Consider the following 16,163-nt stretch of genomic DNA (forward strand, 5'->3'; position numbering starts at 1 on the left):
CTATTTATTGGGGTAAATGAACCTTAAATGCAAGAAATAGCAAAGTATAATGCTATTTATTTATATCACATTCTTTTGCAAAGTCATGTTGTGACATCACCATTTTTCACAGCAAAAAAAAGACCGATTTTGTTTATGCTTTATAAAAAATCAGAGTATCTCTTTTAATAAAAATGTTGAGGAATTTGTTCACAGAAAAAATATGATAATCGCGTTATCAAAGCATTTCTAAAGAAATATATTTTTATTCACTTTTAAAACATTTGGGATATCATCGTTAATACAGAAACATAAGCATAAACAAAACTTACATTCATTTAGACTAGTGATTTACATCTCTTTTAAATCTCTTAGTGTAATGTGACTTCATATCAACACCTGTGATATAAATAAACTGAGTGGGTCAGTTTGGGAAACCTGGTGACTACATAGGGTTTTCAACCCACAATAATATAATTATTATGTTTAAACAATCAAACAATCAACCCAATTACCCATCCCCATTATCTTCTTTATTCTTAAGGATCTACCCTAAGAATTAGCTATTTCTCATTCATTCATTCCTAAGGATCATCCTAAGGATACAACATGGAGTCCATTGTTACCAATTACACATTGGTCAAGCGCAACTGCTAATATTATCACTTAGGCGCAGCTGCCAGAATTGGGACATTTTCTATGAGGCGCTTCTGCCAGTATTGACCTTTAAACGCTATTGTCATGGTCATAAGGCTCCCTATTAGGCGTAGCTGCCGATACTGTCCTTAGAGCGCAGCTTCTAGGACGTTTACCGTAGATCTAAATCATCTACGGGTTGTGGCGCAGCTGCCAATGCTCATCTATAAGGTACTAGGTCCACTGCTGCCAATGTATACCTATAGGGCACTAGGTCCGTACTACTTTTGTTCCTCTATTTCAGGTTTTATCCCTCATCATTCATCTACCCATGTTTTACCCAACATATTTTGTAGATATAAAATACTTTATACATCTTACATCATTTAAAACATGTATAAAAATCTTTCATCAGCATAGACAACAAGTATTCAGATAATATGCACACATAACACATAATTTATATTAAAATACTTCATATCTATGTGTAAAATGACAGTGACTATGCACTCACCTGGTAAGGTGGTGACTCGGTACTCGGACAACACTTCGTTATTCTTAAAACAATTTCCTTCGACAAAACCTAGTATCATTACCACTAGGGTTTAGTTTAATATTCACCGAGACTACTTAATAGTCTAGCTATCATTACTATTATATACGCGTTAAACAATACTTATATAACCCATAATAATAGCCCAAATACTTATTATAAGGTCCTAATAACATTTCTATGTTGAAACATAAGCTATACTAAAGATAGGATAGGTGTAGCTCACTTACAGCGAGTTTTCTCGAAAACCGGGCTTCGCTGGAGCAGCGTTCCCGAGCTGAAATGCTCTTTTCTCGGGGCTTCGGGAGCCTCGGGGCATCCTTCAGGTGCTAGAGGGTTTACCTAGGCTTTTAGGGGGGTTAGGGAGCTTAGAGAGAGAGAGAGAGAGAGAGAGAGAGAGAGAGAGAGAGTATAGAGAGAGAAAGAAGAGGGTTGAGGGGTGAGGAAATGAGGGAACCTGACACCTCTATTTATAGGGGTGCTGACTGATGGAATCGCCGAGTAGGAGGACCGACTCGCTGAGTTGGGGCATGTGGCAGCCTTCTGGTGGTGCCACGTGTCCAATTCTGGTGGTCCCACGTCACCCCCTATCGTGTATCAGTCTTCAAACTTAGAAAAATCATAACTCTCGCATACGAGCTCCATTTTTGATGTTCTTTTTTTCAACGCATAGGTAAAATCAAGATCTACAACTATCATTTAGACTCCATCAGCTAGTTCTCGACTGATCTCAAATTTAACAGTAGGAGGCGTTTAGACTGTTAAGTGGCCGCGAAGAATTTGTAACTTCTTCATACGGACTCCGTTTCATCTATCTTTTTACCTTTGAGTTCCTATTAATGAGATCTTCAACTCTCATTTACGTCACGTAAGCCAAAAACCGCTCGAACTAAAATTCGAGTTTCAGGTTGTGCACTGCTAAGCCGAATCTTAGAAAAATCATAACTTCCTCATACAAAGTCAGATTTGGGCGTTCCTTTTTTGTATGTTCTCGGTTTAACATATACTACAACTTTCTCTTAGATTTCTAAGGCTAAAAGTCACTCCATCATAAATTTACTATTTACGCTTCCCGGTGTCGTGCCGGTTTTGCCGTAAAACTTCGACGAGCCATAACTTCTTCGTTATAACTCGGATATCGGCATTCTTTATATGTACGGAAACCTTGAGACATATTATACAACTTGGTTAGGACTATTTGTTATAAATAATATTTTGCCGAAAAGTCATTTACGACACTTATTACTTCTAAATTGACTAGCCCGGATCTGCGGGCGTTACAATTATCTCCCCTTTAGGATGATTACGTCCCGGAATCATCAACGAAATAAGGCAGTATAATGACTCCATACGTTATCTCTTCATCCTAGGTAATAACTATAACTTATATGTTGCTTCGAACGAGTATCTAACTCATGGACTCCTTGACTGCAAGCGGTAGTCGGTCTTGCACCTGCTCGTTAGACTTTCAATCATGACATTCGTGTCACAACCACCTTCTTTGTTAGAGACTCTTTCTTCTTTTTAACAAACTTAGGATAAGTTAATTTGATTGCTACAGTTGACCGATGTGTCATATGTTGGATTAATGTCTAAGTCCATAATTATAATTGGTAAGACTTGACCTGACCCGGCATGGTCCATTTGGGTTGCATGGCATCATGCATTTGGATAGACTATAATGAGAGAAATAAAACTTAAGGTTTATTAATATATTATAAGTTCTAATATATTAATAAGGTTATTTAATTAGTATTGATCAAGAATTAATTTGGAAATAATTAAGTGATAAAAAGGAGACTAATTAAATATATGGGTTGATTGTGTAAATCATTCATTCTTATATATGTGGGCTTGTGATCCAAGATTCCTTATGTTGGAATAAGTCCATGGGGTGACCCATGGATACTCCATGGAGGTTAAAATCCATGGAGCATAAGGAATGGATAAAGTTATGAGTTACATGGTGTAACCCTAATAACCACCATATAAAAGAATCCCATGGCTCAAGAAATCGACAACTATGAATAATAGAAAGGGCTAGCCAATTTTCATGAAGTGTGAAGTTCTCTCAAGTCATTCCATGTGTATTTGGTGTTGTGTGAACCATTTAAGGTGTCACACTTGGGGCACTAGGCACTCGAGCTTCATGAAGACTTTCTACATCTAAGAGGGATGTAATTCTAACTTGATATATTCATTTGAATCAATGTTATTACGCTAGTTAGGATGATGAAAGACCCCAACTTTCGTATTTATGAAAGACCTAAACTTTCATATTATTTCAAAAGATTTCTTAAGTTACTTCCTCAAAACATGCTACATGCATATTTATAAAACAATATTTTATATTGATAAAGTGATTACAAATGATTGGATACAAACCGACTAAGTTTTGTTACATTTCATGTCTACCTAGGAATCTAATATTCATATACATACATGAACATTAAAAATACAGAGAAATACTATTAACTATTCTAAATCTTTCAGTAGTATAAAGCTATATTGGAATACTCATCACCTGCAATTGTTAAATATTGGGAGGAATAAGCGATAATGCTTAGTGAATTCAATAGATAGATACAATATAATCTTATGCCTTACATATAACAATATGAAAAAAGCAGAAGGGAACAAGAAGACATATGTGAAATCATGTGACAAGTGTTCATATCAATCAAAGACTTTATTCAAAGATATACTTTTCAATGAGACATAACGATTTCAATACTTGATATGCATCAATAAAGCTTTGGCCCAATTGGCACAGAAGACTTACAATTTCTAATTAACATTTAGGTAGATTTCAGGCTTATAGCCCTATCTAACCATTTGCCAATACCATAGAATAGAGTTCATTCTCTTACGGAGTCATGCTCTACATGGTTAGAGGCTACATACCATTTCTATCAAACCTTATGCCAATGCCATAGAATAGAAGTCATTCTCTTACGGAGACATGCTCTACATGGCCAGAGCTACGTACCAGTACCAATGTGAATCTAAGTCCTTTCACTGATCACATGGTCAAAGGTATTATAATTGCTATAAACGTAGCGAATAAAATAACACGGGAGAATAACTCAGAATAATAACACTGAGAATCACATAGCACATATAACACATAACATACAAATTTTTCTATATATTGAACTCACCTTAAGTTAACCGGGGGTTAAAATAGTAATTTGGACAGCATTTCGGCTTTAAATATGTCTTTCAATGTTGAAAACCGGGAGCTTAATTGAAAATCGGGCTCTGCGAAGGTAGGGCTTCAAAACCGAAAAGATAAAATTTTCGGGCTTCTCGGGGGTCTCGGGACGTGTTTCGGGTGCTAAAATTGATACCGGGGCTTCGGGAAAAGTCAAAATAGTCAAAATATGGAAAAAGGGGCCAAAAATGGCAATTTTTAAAAATTACCCGGGAGATCTCGCAGCCCTCCCTTTTATAGGGCCGAGATGCGAGGCCGGATCAGAAGGCGCGTCAGCAGCAGCATCTAGGTGGCAGCGAGGGAGGAAGACACGCAGCGGTAGTAGGAGCGAAGGCGCCAGGTGGCTCGGACGCGAGATGGCACGCGTCGGATGCGAGAGCTCGCCACCGAGACCACACGCGTCACAAGGCGATTGGACCAAAGCTTGGATCCAGGAAGAATGCGACACGCATCAGATGAATCTTCGATGTCGGACAGGGGGGCGCTTCGCGAGACGAGGCCACGTCTCCGGTGACGCACCTGCTTCGTGCGAGGTGACGTGACCGGTTACTATTCATGCGAGATTTCTCGTGTTTTGAGCCCCGAACTTCTAAAATCCATAACTTTCTCATACAAGCTCCGTTTTTGACGTTCGTTATATGCGCACGTAGCTAAAATTATGCTCTACAACTTTCATTTAGACTTCGTCGTCTAATTTTGACTTTAATTTTAATATTATTATTTTTAACAGACCGGGACATGAAAATCCGTTAAAAATTCATAACTTCTTCATCCAACATCCGTTTTCGTTAGACTTTTTACCGTTGTACTACATATGACGAGACCTTCGATTCTCATTTAGGATGTATCGGTCAAATATCGCTCGATCTAAAATTCGAGTTTTTAGCTGTCTACTGCTAAGTTGAAACTTCGAAAAATCATAACTTCCTCATACGAAGTCAGATTTTGGCGTTCTTTTTATCGAATTTCTCGGTTTAAAAAATACTACAAATTTCATTTAGATTTCTAAGGCTAAAAAGTAGTTTATCAAAAACTCACTTTTTACGTCATTCGACACCGTGCCGGTTTTGTCGCGGATCTTCGGTTAGTCATAACTTCTTCGTTATAACTCGGATTTCGACAAGGTTTTCGCCTACAAGTTTCTAACAAGATGATTTACAACATCAAATAATAAAATTTTTACTTATTTCAAATTTTATATTTTCACTAAATTTCACTATTTGGCTATTAATTGGAATCTCATAAGACTTCCAATATTTTTTGTGTGATTCTAAGGATTGCACTCTTCTTTTGATCATTTGTCTGAGGATGATAAGTTGTAGTAAGAGCAACTCGAGATCCTAACTCATGCTTCATTCTCACCTAAAAGTGAGGAGTGAAATGAGTATCAGAGTCGGAAATAATCTATAGTGGCGCATCATGACTTGCCACAATTTCGTCTAGGTAACTTATGTGTATTTCTCCAATGGAGTCGTTTCACGTGTGGCGAGAATATATGTACTCTTCATCATCTGGTCGATAATTATTCAAGGGTTATCATTCACAGTTTTCTTCTCCTCTTTCAAGGTATTAACTGTATAAGCCGGATAAGTAGAATATCCCTTCGACATAATTTACAAGTTTTTAAGAAAGAAATTTAAAATCTTCCCTTTCGATAGGGATGCATATCTTCTCTTTGTAGCACAAGAGCTCTACGTGGTTCTTTAACAACCAATCCATGTCGAGAATAATATCAAAGATAGGAATTAGGTTAGCAGGAAGATTATAACTTTCAATTCCTATAACACTAACTCTATAGGCTTTATCAGCAAGTAATGATATATTTCCTATGTTATCTATATGAAATGATTGGACAACTGCGTAACAAGTAATTTGAAAAGAATATGCGAAATCATAAGGCACGAAAGAATCCGAGGCATTGAAAATCAAATAAGATGTGAACAGATCTAGAGTTTACGAGAAAATTACTAGTTACAACATTCGAGTTTTAACTTACTTCCTTTGTGGTAATCTAAATGTACGATATTTAGCTTTTAGTTTGACAAACGATTGTCAAAATCTTCAAACTTCCTAATTACTGGCGGTGTTCAAATTTGCACCCGTTCTTTATTCGATACTAATCTTTGAGTTAAAACTCAGTTCTCATTGCAGACCCCTGCTCCTTCTTGGTTTATAGACTAAACCCAAGATAAGGTCTTTACTTTTGCTATAACAACAACTCGAATGGTCATATTCTAATGACCTTTGATTTTATCTCGCACAAGACACATAACGATTCAAACTCTTATATTAGAATCAGATCGAATAAATCGAGCTGATAGAATAACAAAAACAAAAAGAGTTTGATCAATACGTAGATGCTTTGGAACAGAAAGAATAGCACCACGTATCTCTAATTCGTGCTTTTGGACCTACATATCTTTTAGCTTTTGGCACCTCCTCCTTTTTAGTTGGAGTACTCTTTGATTGTTGAACATCAACTTGACTCCCCTCCATTTGATTAGTAAATGTAGGGCGGATACATTTCTTATGGTCAGTAACCCCACATAACAAGTCACATCTCGGTTTAATGATTGCTCAATTCTTTAATGAAGATTGTTATATTTCTATCGACTATCTCAACCATTTACTTCATCAGTATTTTTACTAATGTTTTGTCACTATATAAGACATGGTTCTCTGAACCAATTAACTCCTTTCGCGGATTATACTAATCGAACTCGATTCTTTATGACATTAAGATTTGAACGATAATTATCTTCTTAGTCATTACCGAAACGAAGGTAACGACACACATGGATAAAACGAAATCATTTACTAGATTTTTTGTAACCTTGTGACTTTTCCTGATCCAAGTGTGAGTCCTGTGCTTCCAGTAGTATAGGCCTGTACTACTATTCACACCTACTCATACTCGTCCCAAGTATTGTCTCGCAGTTCTCAAGTCACCATTCAAAAGTTTTCATAAAGCAACTTATCACACATGAACGTGTTCAAACAAATACAGTTTCTCCTAGACTCAACTAGGGTTTTCACATTTCTATCAAACATATATTGGACTACTTATACTCGCCTTCTAGGATTCTTCTCATGCATATGCTCGCTTTAATATATCCTAATACTTTTCCATAGGTCGATAGAAATTTTACTTCCATTTCTTCATATAAATTCTTTCTTGAGTAGTGTCTACTCTACAAGACATACTATTCCAAAATTTACTTTAGCAGCATGGACATAAACAGTCTTCTACTACCTGCATGATCTTCTAACTCGTGTAATCCATCATGCAATTTTGTTCATTTCATTATTCTTCCTTGACATCATTATTCTTGTATCTGAGTAAGTCTAAGTCTACTCCATAGGGGTCTATCCTAAGAAGTCTGCATCTTAGCTGCATCTCAGCAAGCTTTACAAGCTTCAATCTGTCATTCCTGACTACAACATCTCTTCATACGATACTATAGGTGTATTTCTTCTTCAATTAAGCATTCTACCTTACTTAAAGAAGTAAGTTGCTTAACCATTTACCGCTAAATGACTCATTTGACCATCCCAATCTTGTATGTTGAAGTCGGATTAACACACAGTGGAACTTTATATCATAAAGTCTTGGCCTATTGAGTCTGAAAACTTCATTTGCCTTTCTTTAATTCTTCTAATCTTATACAACATCAATTGAGATACTATCAAAGTATTTATCGCCATCTTTGGTTCTTTCGAGTTTCTAAACAATCATTGCTTCAATCTGTACAGCGGTAGATCAACTTCGTGGATTTGTACCAACACATTTATCTTGTCCAAGCGTGTTTCAAACGCACATCTTTCTTCCAAAGATGTTATTATATGTCAAACATACTTTAAATGTATATTACCACTCTATTGGTAAATATACACTTATTACGATAACACTTCATATTTATCATTTTTACGATATCTCGCGATCGTTTATTTATAAACTTATTGATGTCAACTATCATAAGTCTTTTTATCACTTCAAAAAATTCTATTATGAAAATTCTTAAAATTTCCTAAACTATGGTCGGCAACTGACCTTAAGCTTTCTCACATAATAGAATATAAGGCATATCTCTTCTCTATATTCATTTATCATTTAGCACATAATAGAATATAAGGCATATCTCCTCTTAATATTCTAGTGCTTGCCTCCATTAGGTATTCAACCTAAAATATATCGTATCATCTTTACTTAATAATTCTTGTTTAAGTTTAGAAATTCTTAAAATTTCTAGTTCACTTAAACTAATTTTCTTAAAATTCTGAAGTAACTTAGTATCTTAGAATACTAGGGTTTATCACTACCCAATCCCCCACTTAAATATTTCCTATGGTTTGTATCCATATACTTTTTATGAATCAGCTCATATATTGAGCTTCCAATAGTTTAAGTCTAAATACCAATCCATGATATTTAGTTCACTTAAACCATTGCTCTGATACCATAATTGAAAGACCCCAACTTTCGTATTTATGAAAGACCCAAACTTTCATACTATTTCAATAGATTTCTTAAGTTACTTCCTCAAAACATGCTACATGCATATATATATAAAACAATATTTTATATTGATAAAGTGATTACAAATGATTGGATACAAACCGACTAAGTTTTATTACATTTCATGTTTACCCAGGAATCTACTATTCATATACATACATGAACATTAAAAATACAGAGAAATACTATTAACTATTCTAAATCTTTCAGTAGTATAAAACTATATTGGAATACTCATCACCTGCAATTGTTAAATATTGGGAGGAATAAGCGATAACGCTTAGTGAATTCAATAGATAGATACAATATAATCTTACGCCTTACATATAACAATATGAAAGAAGCAGAAGGGAACAAGAAGACATATGTGAAATCATGTGACAAGCGTTCATATCAATCAAAGACTTTATTCAAAGATATACTTTTGAATGAGACATAACGATTTCAATACTTGATATGCACCAATAAAGCTTTGTCCCAATTGGCACAGAAGACTTACAATTTCTAATTAACATTTAGGTAGATTTCAGGCTTATAGCCCTATCTAACCATTTGCCAATACCATAGAATAGAGTTCATTCTCTTACGGAGTCATGCTCTACATGGTTAGAGGCTACATACCATTTCTATCAAACCTTATGCCAATGCCATAGAATAGAAGTCATTCTCTTACGGAGACATGCTCTACATGGCCAGAGCTACGTACCAGTACTAATGTGAATCTAAGTCCTTTCACTGATCACATGGTCAAAGGTATTATAATTGCTATAAACGTAGCGAATAAAATAACACGGGAGAATAACTCAGAATAATAACACTGTGAAGCACATAGCACATATAACACATAACATACAATTTTTCCTATATATTGAACTCACCTTAAGTTAATCGGGGGTTAAAATAGTAATTTGAACAACATTTCGGCTTTAAATATGTGTTTCAATGTTGAAAACCGGGAGCTTAATTGAAAATCGGGCTCTGCGAAGGTAGGGCTTCAAAACCGAAAAGATAAAATTTTCGGGCTTCTCGGGGGTCTCGGGACGTGTTTCGGGTGCTAAAATTGATACCGTGGTTTCGGGAAAAGTCAAAATAGTCAAAATATGGAACAAAGGGCCAAAAATGGCAATTTTTAAAAATTACCCGTGAGATCTCGCAGCCCTCCCTTTTATAGGGCCGAGATGCGAGGCCGGATCAGAAGGTGCATCAGCAGCAGCAGCTAGGTGGCAGCGAGGGAGGAAGACACGCGGCGGTAGTAGGAGCGAAGGCGCCAGGTGGCTCGGACGCGAGATGGCACGCGTCGGATGCGAGAGCTCGCCACTGAGACCACACGCGTCACAAGGCGATTGGACCGAAGCTTGGATCCAAGAAGAATGCGACACGCATCAGATGACTCTTCGACGTCGGACAGGGGGGCGCTTCGCGAGACGAGGCCACGTCTCCGGTGACGCACCTGCTTCGTGCGAGGTGACGTGACCGGTTACTATTCATGCGAGATTTCTCGTGTTTTGAGCCCCGAACTTCTAAAATCCATAACTTTCTCATACAAGCTCCGTTTTTGACGTTCGTTATTTGCGCACGTAGCTAAAATTATGCTCTACAACTTTCATTTAGACTTCGTCGTCTAATTTTGACTTTAATTTTAATATTATTATTTTTAACAGACCGGGACATGAAAATCCGTTAAAAATTCATAACTTCTTCATCCAACATCCGTTTTCGTTAGACTTTTTACCGTTGTACTACATATGACGAGACCTTCGATTCTCATTTAGGATGTATCGGTCAAATATCGCTCGATCTAAAATTCGAGTTTTTAGCTGTCTACTACTAAGTTGAAACTTCGAAAAATCATAACTTCCTCATACGAAGTCAGATTTTGGCGTTCTTTTTATCGAATTTCTCGGTTTAAAAAATACTACGAATTTCATTTAGATTTTTAAGGCTAAAAAGTAGTTTATCAAAAACTCACTTTTTACGTCATTCGACACCGTGCCGGTTTTGTCGCGGATCTTCGGTTAGTCATAACTTCTTCGTTATAACTCGGATTTCGACAAGGTTTTTGCCTACAAGTTTCTAACAAGATGATTTACAACATCAAATAATAAAATTTTACTTATTTCAAATTTTATATTCTCACTAAATTTCACTATTTGGCTATTAATTGGAATCTCATAAGACTTCCAATATTTTATGTGTGATTCTGAACATAGTTTTACTTCATTTCTAGTAAAAACTAGCTGTTAGAACTCAACACTCAATTTTATTCACTTTTAATAATAACAATACACAATTTCAGAACGTGTATGTTACAAATACCTCCTCCTTTTCAGGATTTCGTCCCTGAAATTATAATGATTAAAACAATTAGGGATAATTCACTCTTATCTCATTCTTATTTATCCCAAGTATAATTTGGGACTCTATGGTGCTTCCACTTGACACTCACCAACTTCATTTCTTTATTACGTAGATTAGTCTTTCTTTCATTTACACTCTGTTCTACTTATTATCCAGTTTCACCTCGGATAATAGAACCATTTCATCATATATGCTTAAACCTTTACATAGATAGCTCACATGAAACACTTCATGAATATTTGTCAAATCTTTAGGCAATTCCAAGCAGTATGCTTGCTTACCAATTGTTCTTTCTTCCAAAGTAGTATAACGTCTTTTCATGAAATACTTTCAGCATTACTAAATCATCCACCCGGAATTCTACAGGTCGTTTCCTCTTTTCTGCATAGGGAATTTATCGATCCTGGGACGCTTTCATTCTTTCTCGGAAAATTTGTATCTTGTTAGTGATGTCTTGAATCATTTTAGATCCTCTAAAGATCTTCCGTCTTACGTCACGCCAATATATTTGAGTATGACATTTATGCTCATACAGTACTTTATATACCTTCAGTATATTTTCTACTGTTTGGATTGCACTCTTCTTTTGATCATTTGTCTGAGGAGGATAAGTTGTACTAAGAGCAACTCGAGATCCTAATTCATGCTTCATTCTCACCTAAAAGTGAGGAGTGAAATGAGTATCACAGTCGGAAATAATCTATAGTGGCGCATCATGACTTGCCACAATTTCGTCTAGGTAACTTATGCATATTTCTCCAATGGAGTCGTTTCACGTGTGGCGAGAATATATGTACTCTTCATCATCTGGTCGATAATTATTCAAGGGTTATCATTCACAGTTTTCTTCTCCTCTTTCAAGGTATTAACTGTATAAGCCGGATAAGTAGAATATCCCTTCGACATAATTTACAAGTTTTTAAGAAAGAAATTTAAAATCTTCCCTTTCGATAGGGATACATATCTTCTCTTTGTAGCACAAGAGCTCTATGTGGTTCTTTAACAACCAATCCACGTCGAGAATAATATCAAAGATAGGAATTAGGTTAGCAGGAAGATTATAACTTTCAATTCCTATAACACTAACTCTATAGGCTTTATCAGCAAGTAATGATATATTTCCTATGTTATCTATATGAAATGATTGGACAATTACGTAACAAGTAATTTGAAAAGAATATGCGAAATCATAAGGCACGAAAGAATCTGAGGCATTGAAAATCAAATAAGATGTGAACAGATCTAGAGTTTACGAGAAAATTACTAGTTACAACATTCGAGTTTTAACTTACTTCCTTTGTGGTAATCTAAATGTACGATATTTAGCTTTTAGTTTGCTAAACGATTGTCAAATTCTTCAAACTTCCTAATTACTGGCGGTGTTCAAATTTGCACCCGTTCTTTATTCGATACTAATCTTTGAGTTAAAACTCAATTCTCATTGCAGACCCCTGCTCCTTCTTGGTTTATAGACTAAACCCAAGATAAGGTCTTTACTTTTGCTATAACAACAATTCGAATGGTCATATTCTAATGACCTTTGATTTTATCTCGCACAAGACACATAACGATTCAAACTCTTATATTAGAATCAGATCGAATAAATCGAGCTGATAGAATAACAAAAACAAAAAGAGTTTGATCAATACGTAGATGCTTTGGAACAGAAAGAATAGCACCACGTATCTCTAATTCGTGCTTTTGGACCTACATATCTTTTAGCTTTTGGCACCTCCTCCTTTTTAGTTGGAGTACTCTTTGATTGTTGAACATCAACTTGACTCCCCTCCATTTGATTAGTAAATGTAGGGCGGATACATTTCTTATGGTCAGTAACCCCACATAACAAGTCACATCTCGGTTTAATGATTGCTCAATTCTTTAATGAAGATTGTTATATTTCTATCGACTATCTCAACCATTGACTTCTTCAATATTCTTACTGATGTTTTATCACTATATAAGACATGGTTCTCTGAACCAATTAACTCCTTTCGCGGATTTATACTAATCGAACTCGATTCTTTATGACATTAAGATTTGAACGATAATTATCTTCTTAGTCATTACCGAAACGAAGGTAACGGCACACATGGATAAAACGAAATCATTTACTAGATTCTTGGTAACCTTGTGACTTTTCCTGATCCAAGTGTGAGTCCTGTGCTTCCAGTAGTATAGGTCTCTACTACTATTCACACCTACTCATACTCGTCCCAAGTATTGTCTCGCAGTTCTCAAGTCACCATTCAAAAGTTTTCATAAAGCAACTTATCACACATGAACGTGTTTAAACAAATACAGTTTCTCCTAGACTCAACTAGGGTTTTCACATTTCTATCAAACATATATTGGACTACTTATACTCGCCTTCTAGGATTCTTCTCATGCATATGCTTGCTTTAATATATCCTAATACTTTTCCATAGGTCGATAGAAATTTTACTTCCATTTCTTCATATAAATTCTTTCTTGAGTAGTGTCTACTCTACAAGACATACTATTCCAAAATTTACTTTAGCTGCATGCACATAAACGGTCTTCTACTACCTGCATCATCTTCTAACTCGTGCAATCCATCATGCAGTTTTGTTCATTTCATTATTCTTCCTTGACATCGCTCTTCTTGTATCTAAGTAAGTCTAAGTCTACTTCATAGGAGTCTATCCTAAGAAGTCTGCATCTTAGCTGCATCTCAGCAAGCTTTACAAGCTTCAATCTGTCATTCCTGACTACAACATCTCTTCATACGACACTATAGGTGTATTTCTTCTTCAATTAAGCATTCTACCTTACTTAAACAAGTAAGTTGCTTAACCATTTACCGCTAAATGACTCATTTGACCATCCCAATCTTGTATGTTAAAGTCGGATTAACACACAGTGGAACTTTATATCATAAAGTATTGGCCTATTGAGTCTGAGCCTTTCTTTAATTCTTCTAATCTTGTACAACATCAATTGAGATACTATCAAAGTATTTATTGCCAGCTTCGGTTCTTTCGAATTTCTAAACAATCATTGCTTCAATCTGTACAGCGGTAGATCAACTTCGTGGATTTGTACCAACACATTTATCTTGTCCAAACGTGTTTCAAACGCACATCTTTCTTCCAAAGATGGTATTATATATCAAACATACTTTAAATGTATATTACCACTCTATTGGTAAGTATACACTTATTACGATAACAATTCATATTTATTATTTTTACGATATCTCGCGATCGTTTATTTATAAACTTATTGATGTCAACTATCATAAGTCTCTTTATCACTTCAAAAAATTCTATTATGAAAATTCTTAAAATTTTCTAAACTATGGTCGGCAACAGACCTTAAGCTTTCTCACATAGTAGAATATAAGGCATATCTCTTCTCTATATTCATTTATCATTTAGCACATAATAGAATATAAGGCATATCTCCTCTTAATATTCTAGTGCTTGCCTCCATTAGGTATTCAACCTAAAATATATCGTATCATCTTTACTTAATAATTCTTGTTTAAGTTTAGAAATTCTTAAAATTTCTAGTTCACTTAAACTAATTTTCTTAAAATTCTGAAGTAACTTAGTATCTTAGAATACTAGGGTTTATCACTACCCAATCCCCCACTTAAATATTTCCTATGGTTTGTATCCATATACTTATTTTGAATCAGCTCATATATTAAGCTTCCAATAGTTTAAGTCTAAATACCAATCCGTGATATTTAGTTCACTTAAACCATTGCTCTGATACCATAATTGAAAGACCCCAACTTTCGTATTTATGGAAGACCCAAACTTTCATACTATTTCAATAGATTTCTTAAGTTACTTCCTCAAAACATGCTACATGCATATATATAAAACAATATTTTATATTGATAAAGTGATTACAAATGATTGGATACAAACCGACTAAGTTTTATTACATTTCATGTCTACCCAGGAATCTACTATTCATATACATACATGAACATTTAAAATACAGAGAAATACTATTAACTATTCTAAATCTTTCAGTAGTATAAAGCTATATTGGAATACTCATCACCTGCAATTGTTAAATATTGGGAGGAATAAACGATAACGCTTAGTGAATTCAATAGATAGATACAATATAATCTTACGCCTTACATATAACAATATGAAAGAAGCAGAAGGGAACAAGAAGACATATGTGAAATCATGTGACAAGCGTTCATATCAATCAAAGACTTTATTCAAAGATATACTATTGAATGAGACATAACGATTTCAATACTTGATATGCACCAATAAAGCTTTGTCCCAATTGGCACAGAAGACTTACAATTTCTGATTAACATTTAGGTAGATTTCAGGCTTATAGCCCTATCTAACCATTTGCCAATACCATAGAATAGAGTTCATTCTCTTACGGAGTCATGCTCTACATGGTTAGAGGCTACATACCATTTCTATCAAACCTTATGCCAATGCCATAGAATAGAAGTCATTCTCTTACGGAGACATGCTCTACATGGCCAGAGCTACGTACCAGTACTAATGTGAATCTAAGTCCTTTCACTAATCACATGGTCAAAGGTATTATAATTGCTATAAACGTAGCGAATAAAATAACACGGGAGAATAACTCAGAATAATAACACTGAGAAGCACATAGCACATATAACACATAACATACAATTTTTCCTATATATTGAACTCACCTTAAGTTAACCGGGGGTTAAAATAGTAATTTGGACAGCATTTCGGCTTTAAATATGTGTTTCAATGTTTAAAACCGGGAGCTTAATTGAAAATCGGGCTCTGCGAAGGTAGGGCTTCAAAACCGAAAAGATAAAATTTTCGGGCTTCTCGGGGGTCTCGAGATGTGTTTCGGGTGCTAAAATTGATACCGGGGCTTCGGGAAAAGTCAAAATAGTCAAAATATGGAAA

Source organism: Lactuca saligna, chromosome 8, assembly GCF_052625555.1.
Source record: "Lactuca saligna cultivar CGN05327 chromosome 8, ASM5262555v1, whole genome shotgun sequence".
Lineage (NCBI taxonomy): Eukaryota > Viridiplantae > Streptophyta > Magnoliopsida > Asterales > Asteraceae > Lactuca > Lactuca saligna.